Source organism: Oryzias melastigma, linkage group LG4 (genome assembly GCF_002922805.2).
Source record: "Oryzias melastigma strain HK-1 linkage group LG4, ASM292280v2, whole genome shotgun sequence".
In the NCBI taxonomy this organism is placed as follows: domain Eukaryota; kingdom Metazoa; phylum Chordata; class Actinopteri; order Beloniformes; family Adrianichthyidae; genus Oryzias; species Oryzias melastigma.
The window spans coordinates 23,431,892-23,445,362 of record NC_050515.1 but is presented as its reverse complement, the minus strand read 5'-3'; the positions used below and the strand labels follow the sequence as shown (position 1 = coordinate 23,445,362).

General features: G+C 39.3%; 1 protein-coding gene across 3 annotated transcripts in view; it reads left to right on the top strand.

Moving 5' to 3' along the window:
- Positions 1 to 13,471, top strand: part of tgfbr3 (transforming growth factor, beta receptor III) — a 90,832-nt gene that overhangs the window by 2,958 nt on the left and 74,403 nt on the right. Inside the window, exon 2 of one of the 3 annotated variants that reach the window (XM_024278442.2) lies at positions 11,647 to 11,750. The exons of 1 other annotated variant lie outside the window; for it this stretch is intronic. The gene's annotated coding sequence lies outside the window, so the exon portion shown is untranslated. Of the gene's footprint in view, positions 1 to 11,354; positions 11,751 to 13,471 lie in introns of those variants that run through there. One more of the 3 variants, XM_024278440.2, reaches the window with a different exon arrangement.

The window sequence follows — 13,471 nt, the reverse complement described above, 5'->3', positions numbered from 1 at the left end:
GCCTGAAATGATCATTATAAACATATGAGCAAATGTCATTGTGGATAGGTGTCATACAGAAGTTTGAAGTGTTTTTGAGAACAAAAACTGTAATGAATAAGATATATGTAACATAAGGTGTTGCAAAAAGGGGTGGGACCAAGACATTTCTTCTACCCAATCCTTTTCAAACACATTGTTTGCTATACTTTTATATTTGTAATTCTTAATTCTTGTTTTTATTTTAATTTTGTGTTTGAAACAAGCCAACAAAAAAAAAAATCAGATGGAAATATAGTTGCAAATTCTTTGAGTTTTAGACTAGCAGACATGTTTTTTCATGTTTTTTTTTCTTTTTTTTCAATAACTTCAGTTTTTATATATAATTCATTCATATTTTTCAGAGCAAGTTTTGAATTATCGTCCAGATGAAGCTAAAACACTCTGGTCCTATTTGTGTCAATGACACCATGCATCCACAAGATGGCAGCATAACTCACAAATTCATATTTCCTCTGTGAGGAAACCAGACTGGGATGATGTGTTGAACTGACAACCCTCATCTACTGAGTTTAGATTAATGGATTCTCTTTATTACTTTGAAAATAGTATGTGAAGGTTCAACCTCAGAAAAGTTTTATGGGACAAAAACACATTTTACTAGATTTGATAATTTATGTAAATTATTAACATGCAGGAGTCAACTTGGAAAAGGAGCTAAAAGGTCAAATGTTGCCAACACGTCATGATAAAAGTATAATTCTTGCGCATGAGTCAAGCTCAGAGGAAGCTGTTGGATGTGTTTTGATAGGACTAGCTGTTAAAAATCCCTATTTACCACTCCAACTGCAGAGTTTTGAGTTGTTTGGAGTTCCCTCAGATTTCTACAGCAGGACACATCGTCAGTTGTGTACCTCAGCGTCATAGGGTGTTTCGGCCTTTTATCACAATACACCCTCTTCTGAGGTAGGCCCACCACAGGTTGATCAAGCCTGGGCGTGTGTCCCGCTGTTATTTAGTTGTTTTTGCTGTCCAGGCCGTGTCACTCCTCTTCAGCCACAACCACTGGCTTGCCCTCTCGGTGGTGTTGGTCAGCTCCTTAATGGCCTGTCTATGTGCCCGTCCTCGGATTCCAACTTCTCTGAGGAGCTTGGCTGTCGAACTGGCTACAAAGCCCCTGCACCCCACCTCCACGGGACGCACCCTGACTTTCCATTTTCTGTCTTCTGCCTCAGCCGCCAGGTCAGAGTAGCGTAGTTTCTTGCGTTCATAGGCTTCATCAAGGGAATCCTCCCAAGGAACTGTCAGTTCTATAATATACACAACTCGGCAAGAGTTTGACAAGGTCGGGACGCAATGTGGTTGCGAGTAGTCAATGAGTGTCAATGAGTAGAATAATCTCAAGGATGCGGGATTCACTGGAAGTGAATATGAACATTGGAAAGTAATTTAACTGTCTGAAAAGAGTCATTAGCTAAAAGCAGCAGACTTTAGGAATCAGTGATGCACAAGGTCAGTTAAGCTTGACTGCTGTGGTTGATCTTCTGGTGACATTGGTGTTTTGTCCACATATCATGGGTCTGGTGGGACAGTTTTATCCCTTATCCTATAGCTTTATTTCTGAGAAGAAAACCTCTGAGATTGCAGATTTACTTCTACCCCCATCTTCCTAATGAGGTTGATCAGCTTTCCTGAGTCTTTGACACAAAGGTGTAGACCTGCCGGGGTCAAAGCTGGAGGGGGGCTCATATTGGGATACCCACCTCACTGCCTGCCTCCGCGGATCTCTTGGTTCATTTTGGAGAAGGTATCGATGAATGTTTTTGGACTGTGGGAGGAAGCCGGAGTGCCCGGAGAGAACCCCTGCATGCACGAGAACATGCAAACTCCACACTGAAAGGTCCCAGCTGGAATTTGAGAGAGAGTGCTAACATTCACCTTTTGCATTCAAAAAAGGTAATTTCAAAAATAATTGCATTCAAATTTTATTACAAAAAATGACATTTAAAAAAAATATATATTTTTAATACCATTACTGTTTCAATACACAGTTGATCTGGTTGAAGTCATCACCTTTTCATGTTTTATATTTGTTCTAGTATATGGTGTCCATCATAAGCTTTTCTTCCAAAAGTAATTTCCCTTTTTTCTTCCTTTTCTACATGTAAACAGTTTTCTATAGTCATTTGTACAGTAATAGATGCTTTAAAGTGCGCAACAGTTTCAAGTTTCTCAGTAGGAAAACACATTATAGCACAAAAGTTGAGCAAAAAAAAAATTAACAAATATAAATGATAGAAGAGAAATAGCACAATTGACACTTATCTATTGCCCACTTAACTATTGCCCACACCATATGTATCGTTCATCCTTCATTTGTAACAATTCAGTTACATGTTACTTGAAAAAATAAAGTCAGACAAAAGTAAGTAATGACATTTTGGTCAATTTTTTTCAGAGAATAACTAAAAATATACTTTATTGTGGTATATCGTGATATATATCGTTATTGTGATATAAAATATTTTTTATCGTGAAATATATTTTTCATATTGCCCAGCACTAGCAATATAGTTATTCCTGTTTTAGTTTTTTTTATAGCTTAAAGATTTATTTTTTAATTACTGATTTGGATTTCTGCTCTATCGCTTTCACGCCTTCTCGGAATAAATGTAAATTTTGCCCTTCAGCTTGTATCGTCTTTAAGTGTGAGACACGCCTGTTTCTAAACACCTTTTTCTCTCGTACTGCCCGCTGAATGATCTTGGTGAAGTTTCACATTCCTTTTCCTGCTTCATCTGTTTTAGTTTTGTTGAGGCCTTGTTTCCTGTCTGCCATTCTTTCCGTCAAAACTCACCTCTCGTTATCTCATTGATCTGTGCACCCCGCTGCTTATAGAAACTCAGTCATGTGCTTTTCAAATTCTTGTGTGTTCATCGCTTTTGTGTGTCTGACAGGTTGATTTCTAAAAGGTTTCTCTGTTTCAATTGAGGTCTTGTTTTTTTAGATCGTAAAGTTTTTTATCTGGTGAGGTAACATGTTTTACATCTTCTCAAATAGGATTAAGTGGCTGTAAAAAAAATATTAGTCGCAGCATTTCTATACTTTTTTGTAAACATGTTTGTGTAATATCTAACTAGTTTTTTGGACAAATTCCTTTTATTTCCCTTTATTTCAAGAATTTAGTAAAAATAATTTTTGTCAATGGAAACGTTCTTCCTGGTTGTGTGTGCAAAGTTTGCACAAATTAAAATAAAAGAAAGAAACCAACATTCCTCCACCACTGGTTGTTTGTCTTACATGGTAATTGCTGCAAAAGTCACCTGAGTAATGATTGTGAGGACTCAAAATAAATCCAAAAGCTTTCTCCAAGAGTTGGGTCTTGATCATGTGCACCCATGTGGGCATTGATCCGAATGGATGTTAAAGGGTTTCTAGGTTGTCCAGGTCTGTAGAGGGTTGTAGAGAGGTGTGGCAGCATCTTAAGTGGAGCGCAGGTGTGTCTTACTGTATCCTTGAGGCTCATACTGTCAGCATTTCTCCATCTGGCTCCACGTCTGACCACCAGAGGGCGCCCTCACCTGAGTACTGACCCTGCACTTCCTTTCCACTCTCAGCAGTCACTCCTGTGGCTGCATTTTCTGTATGCGGAAGCAAATCGGTTGCACCGCTCTCCCGCATGCACGAACCACACGTCACTTCCGCTAAAGCATTTTCCGGTCTTCGGACGGTAACAACAATAATAACCTCGTAGGATGTTAATATAGCACTTAAAATGTTTATCATAGTGAAAACATTCACTTATTGTTGAAAAAGCGAAAGGAAAAAGACAAGTTAAGGTTCAGGACCGTACGATCTTGCAGTGACTACAAAGGGACTACAAATGTTTTCTTCTTCTGCTGTTTTACATGACGGCAGTTTACTCCCTAAGTTAAGAGGATACAGCGCCACTTCAAAAAACTTTATTTTCTCCGGTAATCCAAACACGTTATTAACGGTAACTCTGTGGCTTTTTTTCGCACAGTAATCCAGTCAGGAGAAGCTCTTGGTTGTTGAGAAAAACATAAATTATTGTGATCAAGGAGGTATACTGTTTGTAAATGACTCTGTCGTATAGTGGGCGAAGAGCGGAAGTGACGAGTGGTTCGCGCATGTGGGGTAAGCGGTGCAACCGATTTGCTTCTGCATACAGAAAATGCAGCCACACCTCCCTCAGCCAGATCCCCTCAGCTGTTTCCCATCTACCTCATCACTACCAGTATATAGTCTGGCTGCTGTCACCACTTCAGTGCGAAGTCTTGTACTGCCCTGCATACATTTCTGACTGTTTCTCTTTATTTCTCCTTGTTTTGATCTCTGCCTGTCTCCTCGTCATCCTGTCTGCCTCGACCCACGCCTGGACTCTGACTTGCCTTTGCCTTGCCCCTTTGTTTATGGTTGTTGTTAAACCTTGGTTGCTTATGTATTGAGACGCCTCTGCCTCATTGTTACACATACGACCACCTTAAGGGACATTGTGAACCAAAGTTTGTTTCCCCCAATTATCAGGAACAAATTTTGATTCTGCATATACCCAAGCGGACGCTTGCCTGGGACCAGCAACTGCTCTTAGACCCATCCTTCAGGTGGTTTTGGTTTGTTTCCAATCAGACTGAGGTCCAGTTTGCTCTGAGTTTGTTCAGTATGAACAAGTTCTGTGCTTGGAGTGGAATAACTTAACCAAAACAGCAACTATAGTCGGACATTTTAGGATGTATGCACAGTAGTGGAGAAACAAGAAGACACAGCAACTCATTGAAATGTGGTTGGATAACTGCAGGGTCATTAAAACAACTTTTAAAGTGATACATATTGCTTCTCGCACTTTTTCTCCATCAATCTATATGTCATCAACACTTATCAGTGTAACTTTTTAGCTTTCGTCTCCTCTGTTACCGTCTTGCACCATTCCTCCACCATATCAAAGCAGCATTGAAAAGTGTTGTACCTGGTGTATATGCAGATATTCAAAATCGGTCAGCAAAATATAAAGTTTGAATAAGTGAAATATCCTGACAAAGATTGCAAAGCGTAGAACTTCCATTATGCTTTCACTTGTTGCTTTGTCCCGCCCTCGTAATTCCTGGACAATGACTGAAGAGATCTTTAGTCATGTGGTTTGGTTTACAAGCTTTGGTCTGGAACAGAGATCTCAGATAGACTCCAGTCTGAATACAGACCAAATGCAAGGTTCAAGACGTGATTCGAACCAAATTAATTTGTGATATCCTAGGTATGTTTACATTAAAAGTGGGTTCATCTGGACCCCATAAGACAGCACGTTGAACTTTAAAAAAAAGGATTTGTTATTTTTACTGGTGTGCGTGGCAGTCATGAAATCCTGTCCACCCTTGTCCACATTTGTCATGGGATAGATAACACGTCAATATAAGGCTGGGTACATCTGGACCCCATAAGATAGTACAAAGGTTACGCAGACCCGGTCCTAATCAACTGACTTTCAGTCTGAATACATCCAAGTTTCACGTAGTTCTAGAATACGGGTGATGCTGTTGTACGGTGCCCTAATGCCACACTTTAGTCGTTAGTGGGGTGCGAGTATTGGCTCCCGATTGACCGCATGCAAATGCTGCATTCACGAGTTACGCAGGTGATATGTAAGTCCCCTTTAGATGCCCACAGAAACTAAACTGATGGTTTAATTTATTCATTTCTAATATCTGCAAGCACAGATCACACAAGGATCTCTCACTTATCACTGGAACAGCATCAACCGACTCCTTGTGTAGAGGGCAGGGTTTGAGGGAGTTGGAAAAAAGTAAAACATCTGTATGACCCGCCTGCGCCTCACCTACCTCACCCTTACTTACCCTTGCATGTTTATGTTTGCTACCACTTGTCACCTGCAGCATGCCCATAAAGACTAAAGTGCTTGAATATTTAAGGTTTAAAGCAGGAACCGAGACCTTTACAAAAATGTCATAGTTCAAGGCCAGTATGCATCTTTCTTACACTGAAAAATTCAGCTAGTGTAAATAGTAAATGATATGTACTATGATGTGTACTATGCAAACACACACTGATGGCTGCTCTGCTGCCATACAACCTATAACTACCAGGAGCTTTGTGGGGTTCAGTGTCTAGCCCAAAGACACAGTGACACATCAGTTAATAAGGCAGGAATCGAGTTTTGACATTTCTGATCAGGAGTCGACCGCTGTACTTCTGCTCCACATCCACCCCACACTTCTAAAGAACAAAGAGTTTTTAAAAATAAAGAAAAATGTTCTTATAAACAAGAGACTTTATCAAGAGGACTAAAAGCTGTGTGGGCTTGGCATACGTGCTTCTCAGGAAGAACAGATAAGGATTGGTCTGCTGTTTGCATCTTCATGGAGCTTTGCTACTTGAAACATGGATAAGCATGGACTGCTTCCATTCATATGAGGAAAAAAAATCAAGATATGGCTGAAAGGTTGGAACTTCTGTACTTGTCCGTATTGTTAAAGTTGCTTTAAGACAAACAGTGGCTCTGCACCAAAGAAGGATCAAACAAATGTCATCTAGAGATTCATTTAAGTCAAGGTAGCAGTTGTGAATTAGATCAGAACTGTGACATTTAGTTTTTAATAAACCAAGCTGAGTCAATATGTCAATGGGAGGCGTGGGATTCTGTGTTGTGATATACTTGAATATTAAAAATAACCTAAAAAATACAAGTGTCTTATCAAATGACTCATGTGGGGTTTATAACTGAGAAGATGGAGCATCTTTCCAGCAAAAATGAAACCAAAACTGAGAGTAGTAAAGATCAGTGAGGAGTCCTCTCACTCTGGGAGATTTTCTAGATGACTTTCCTTATCAAAAGTCTGAGGAATGTGTGTTTTTGATCCCTACATTTGTGCTTTCACTGAAAAAGTTTTCATGCTGCCATGAGTGCGTATTTTATCTGTCATAATGCTCCCCTACAGGAGTCTTTCATGCATGGTGGCTGATCTGTTTTTCTAAAAGCTTTCATGGATTGTTTCTTGTAGGTGTGAGCTCTGATATGCAGAGCATTTGGCCATAGTTTGCTGTTTTGAATCTGCATTCTTTCTCTTGTTTTTGAAGTTATCTGTGTTCTTCTGATGTTTATCGTGAGCGTATGTGGCGCCACTGCTGGTTAATGTGCTTTATTCGGTGTGTGAGGTATTGACTGAAAGATGAAAAGAAGACACGATTCAGGCAGATTGAATGATATTGGATTCATATTCTAACTGATTCAGATGGATTGGCTCTTGCTGTTTGGATTGTGTACAGTGATGGAGAAGGATGGCTTGTCTGATCTGGGTTGGCCTAAAGCTAAGTTCACACTACCCTTGTCAATGTGCGTTCAACTTGCCACTTCTAATAAAAAAGTTTATGTAAAGGTGCATAAACACACATTTTAAGCTTCCGTGTGCAAAACTCTTGCGTTCACGTGTAGCTATTCAAGTTTTTATGAGTTAAACCAGGTTGTACTTTGACCAATCAGGGACCTAGATATAGTATTCTCATTTTGATTGGTAACTTTGAGACTACAACTCTCATGTTTACTTGCATATTCAATTCTTGCCAATGCAGCAGTTCCAGCATAACATTATAGCACGCTTGCAGAAACAGAGAATATGCTTGGCAGGACTGGACATCCTCAGATTTTGATTGTTTGCCAAGACAAAGCCTTTTGCATATATGCAATTGCAATTCTGAATGGATTTTCAAAATCTTCTTTGAGAAAATCTTTAGCCAATTTATATCTTTGCTCAGAAGCCAAGTGCAGACAACATGGCTGTCCTCTTGTTAACTGTTCAAGGAAATACAAGCAGTTGACAGTCCCTGTTTTAGTTGTTATTCTTTGTTCAAAAGCCTTAATGAATGTTCAGTATCCAAGAGGATCCCCCTCAAGTTTGCCTTACGACGGAGACAGAGCAGTCGGTAGGCCCAACACCAAGCCAGTTTTTTTCGTTTGTCTTAAGTCCGATTTCCCTTTGGCCTTGTGCCTCCTCTGTTATTTGCAAGGTGTTAAATGGCAATGGCATCGATTTTGGTCCGTCTGGTTTGCATTCTGTTGCAGTGGGATTAAAGAGGATTTCCGTCTCAATTTTTTTTTCTAAAATAAACATTGCATTTGATGTTCTTTTTATATATCCAAGTAAACGTGTCTAGTACAGCCAGTTAAGCCTCCAAGTCCAGTTCTTCTCGTTTTCTCTTCAGTTGTTGTTCTTGTTCTATCAATGTGTGCCTTTATTTTAAAACGGCCATACAAGCAACCAATGCAGCCTTATTTACTTCAGCTTTAAGTCTTGAAGATGATGTTCTACTTGACTTACTTGAGCATGAACTTTCTACATTTGAAACAATATCCTCAACAATTTCATTTTGAAAAAACGTTGCTTTGTTACAAGAAAGCCACAATTTAACTTCAGCAACACATTCATTATTAGGCAGCAATTTTGCTTTAAACGCATTTCATGTTTTTCAACTTCATCACGAGCCAATAAACCTAATACAGATTCATGCAAACATGTGGCATCATCACAAATTTCAAGAAGATCATCAAGAGCACTTTCAACCTTCCTTTTATCACCCTTTGCCATTAAACGTTGTAATACAGCCCTTTTATTGGTTGCTTTGTTAGGCTTTAATTTCCTGTTATTTTGAAATGCGAGCAGGAAAACAAGAAATTAAATAGACAGTTTAAAGACTCGCTAATAAACTTGAGAGGTTACAAAATAACCTCTCCGGACACCACAAGCAGAGCTAATGGTGTCCACACCAGTTCCAGTAGTGACGTCAGATGCAACGTCCTGTGTCTCCATAGTAACGCTCAGTCAGGAAGAACTCTAGTCAATATTCATGTCAATTGGTTGACCTATGCATTGGAATTTGCTCAGTTATATGTACAGATGTTACATGGCCATTGAACAGTGTAGCGCTGTGCATACCTCCTGCTTTTGCATGTTGGGCGCCATTGTAGACTTAACTCCTCGCTTGATCTTCGGTCCCAGCTCTTGCTGCTCCTCCAAATGGGCTTGCAGATGACTCTGGAATAATACTACAACAAACTGAGAGGTAACAGCAAATCTTCTTGCAGTTCGGCTTCACTGAACATGTCACATGTCCAAGGATGAGTCCCTGATTGGTAGATGCAACACGGCGACCTCGCCAAAGTTCTGAAAATAGAACTCTGGCCGTGCCCGACATTCAAATCGCAGCGCAGTACTTCAGATTGCGTACTATTGACTTAACATTGAAACTTGACATTGAAAGTGGCCGCCCCTCATGCACTGTACTTTAGGCTTTTACATAATTGGGGTTGCTTTGCCAACTCTTGCAGTTACTATAGAAACCCCAAGCTACCACCTGGTGCTTCTGCTGCCTACCAGCTCTAGGATGTCCCCCTTTCAGTGCATCTGTAACAATTAAACTTAAGAATAATATTAATTTATGTTTCGTTCATATTAAGATAGACTCAGTTGAAATGGACCAACAAAGACAATAAGTGTCACACTTCATCTGGTTTAGTTTGCTTTCACACATAGTACTATCAGATACAAACCAAGCACAGGAACAGAGCAAACTGCCTATAATAACCATGCTGTTTCTAACTGGTCCTCACTTTTGGGCAATTTTGTTTTGTTAGGGAAAAAAAAGAAAGAGAAAAGAAGTTAATCTATATATTTCTGTGATTATGACAGAGTCAAAAGCACATGCAACTCCTCCCTTCCACCACATCTATTAGATACTATTTGTCATTTAACAATTATTTGGGTGTGCTGTTAGTTCAGTTTTTCACAGTGAGCTGTATATTTCACTCCTTGAATGGGATGCTGTCATCATTTACTCCCTTTACTTCACTTCCACACTTTGGTGCACCCTCATGTGAAAAGGGACTCACTCTCAGGGGGACCAGAAGTCACATGTTTGGTCTGCACCGTGAGCTTTCACAAGGGGGATCATCCAAACCAAAGAACCAAAGAGGCTAATTTAAAAGAGCAAATGTAAAGCACCTTTATTGGGTTTTTGATTTTTTTACCTCTAGAGCAGGGGTGTCCAAACTTTTTGCAAAAACGGGAAGATTTGGTGTGATGGAAATGTTCAAAGGCATACCTGTTTTCCTTGAAACCTTATAATAGCATTAAATCCAAATGAACTGTTTAATGAAAAGGCTATTGTAATGGAATACTTTTCTGTATTTCAAACAGAAATCCATCTAAATACATGGACACCAAAATTACTGTAAATTTCATAGTTGAAGATCAGAATTAAAAATAAAGTCTGTACGGGTAAAAAAAAAAGGTCAACGTTGACTATGAAATGTTACATATTATCTATGATTATATGATTATGGTAACCTTGTAAATGTGAACCATGTGAACAGGAAAATACCACAAATATTTATCTTTTTCAGGAGTACAAACCATTCTGGTTTTGATTACAGAAACAAATAAATCTGTTCTTCTCGTTTGGCTTTTAAAGCCCCTCTCCTACTATATTTTCTTCTATTGAAAAAGCGTTCTCAGTAGTCTTAATTATGATTTTACAGAGCGGCAGGCAGTAGTTTATCAGAAATTCACCTCTGAGTTGTGGGCAAGACTGTTGGTGCAGAAATAACTTTTTCTAATATCCCATCATTCCTTTATTTACACTCTATCCCACTAGCTTACAGCCCCTCACAACCCCAAGCTAACATGTGGGTAGCAAAAAAAAAACAGCAAGCAATATTGGAGCTATATAGTCATCTAGTTGTTATGAGCAAGATACCAGCTCAGACGTGGAAAATGGAGATGTTAATGTATCTATTTGTGTGAAAGAATATGCATCAGGAATGGAGACTGGCAGTTGATACATCAAAACCGAGAGTTTTTCAAGTGAAAGGATTTTATCTGCTCCTGATCTATCACAATTTGAATTAAAAAAAACCTCAAATGCAGTTATAATCGTAAATTCTTGGATATATGTCTTCTATCATTAAAAAATGCCACAAGAACATGTTAAAAACACAGTTTTCATTGGGTCTTTCAGTAGTTACTGGTTGTTGCCACAGGTTTACGAAGGCTTAAGTAATATAGCCAATCAGTCATGAAATCCTAGTTCTTGAAAAGTGCTGAAGGCTGTATATTTTTGATTTTATGACAGGAGTCATTCAATTTAAGTCCCAGACTTTGGACATCCCTGCTTTACAACATCACTGTCAAGTTTAACAAACAATATTTTTTTCTAGTTTTAAAAAAGATGGAAAGAAAGAAAAATATATATACTATATTTTTCTAACTCCTGGACAACCATTGAGTAGCCCACCTCTAGTACAACAGAAAACATAACTCTATTAGTCATAGAATATGAAGTAAACATGTGAAAGAAAACGGGGGCATTCACACCGCGAAAATGTCAGGTTGACACTTCCCCACACAGTAGTGTGAGTTAGTGCGTGTCAGGAAGACGGTGCGGTCTCCGTGCGGGGGCTTGAAGCTGCGTTCCACTTTGGGACGGTCTGCACGAGCCCTCCTCGCGCGCGCTCCCCTTCTCCCCTCCAAGCCCCGCCCCTCCCAAGAAGCCCTCAGTAAAAAGTCCGTCAGTCAGACAGACAGACAGGATTAAAACGCTGAAAAAACTCCGTCTGTCTGCTCCTTCGTCTTGTCTGTGCAGGTCTTCAGCTAAAAGCGTGTGCGCCTCTAAGAAGAAGGACCGTTTTCTCAGCTGCGACTTCAACAGGAGTTTGGGCTTTTTTTTCTTCTTCTAAAGACTGCCTGGTACGTCCGTTCTTCCTCATAGTTTAACGGTTTGACTGGAGCTTGTTTTTGAACTTCCAGAAAAGCATGCTCTGCCGAAGAAGACTGTCATTCTGGACGCTAACTTTTCTCTGTGTTTAAGCTAGCCGTGTGAAGTTCGCCGCTCATGAATTCAGAGGAACATCTGTTGACACGCAGCTCTTCCTCCTCTCCTCTTCTGTTATCTTTAGCGGCTCTGGTTAGTGTCCAGGCTGGCCCGTGATTTATTCGTAAAAAGAGAAGAAGAGAAGTGAAGGCTGCTGCTGTTGTTGGGGCTCCTCTGTCCGCGCGCGCCGCTGAAACGTGACTGTCAGAATCCGGGCGCAACCATCCCGACAAAAGCTAAGCACGTTAGGCGAAAAAGAGGGCAACTACTGGGTAGATGAAGCCACTAGGGGCTGTTTTGGGTTATTAAATAACAATTTTTAAATAAACGTGTAGAGTTAGGATGCTGCTGTTTGTTTACAGTTTCCATCCTACCCTGAAAAACTCTGACGCCGTATTTCGTTCTTTTTTGACGTAAAACCTTGAGCATGTTGGTTTCCCCCATTTTTAAAAATCATTGAAACCTGTTTAGTACAACGCATTTCTACTAACACACAAAGCAAGAAAAGATGAAACTGTTGTTCTCCTATCAAAAACGTGGTTTCATCTTTTCAAGAAAATCCAGCAGTCATCAGATATTTGTAGGCACTTGTGTTGTGTTTTGCTCCAGAGGAGTCAGACTTTCGCCTAATCTCTTTGTAATCTAGTAATATCCTGTTTACTTTTACCCTTTTTTAAATCTGTAATCTTGGTACCTGTCCACTCTGCTTTTAATCTGTTTTTCCTTAGCTTTATCATTTGTATAGACCAGGGGTCTGCAACTTTTAACACTAAAAAAGCCATTTGAGCTCATTTCTTATGGACGCTGACCCAGAGAAAGCTACCAAGTCCCACTTCAGATGCCCATGAAACCATTTATTTAAAAAATAGCATTTTGAACATTTAGAACAAATTGAGTTATAACAAAAGATGTTTTTCAAATTTTAACAACTTTTTTTTTAACTTTTGACAGCAGTACTCTGAGGTTCTTTTCAAAATAAAATACCCTCTGTCAAATGAGATCCTCCTGCTGCAGCAGATTTACTTGAATCAACGGGGAAGAAAGTCAAACATGATCATTTTCCATAAATATTACTTTGATGCACCATTATCTTCTTCATTCTTTTTACTATCAACTTTGGTGTTGAATCCTAATGCAAGAATTCTATACATTAAAAGCAGTACATCACACTAAAAGTAAATTAAAGCTTTTATCACTATTTTGCTTATATTGACATGTAAACAGAAATGACAAAGCTTATCTAACTTAAACCAACTAACCAAAACTACAAACCAATGATTTATTAGAATAGTTATAATTACTCTTTAAAGCCACAGCCACGATGGAAGGTTAAAAGAGCCCCTGAAGGATAGGTTGCCAAGGTTAGTTTCACAACTACATCAGTGCTTGTTTACTCCATTGCACAACTTCACAGCAACAACAACAATCTTCTGGCAGTTTTTGTTTTGTAGCCTTTATTTGTCTTCTTTCGTTAACTGTTTCTGAGACATCTGTACTGGGCATTGATATTTATGATTATTGACTTTTTATTTTGGATATAGGACTGTAATTATGTTCAAACAGGAGGCGTGGTGTAACCATTAAAACCCCAGCTGGA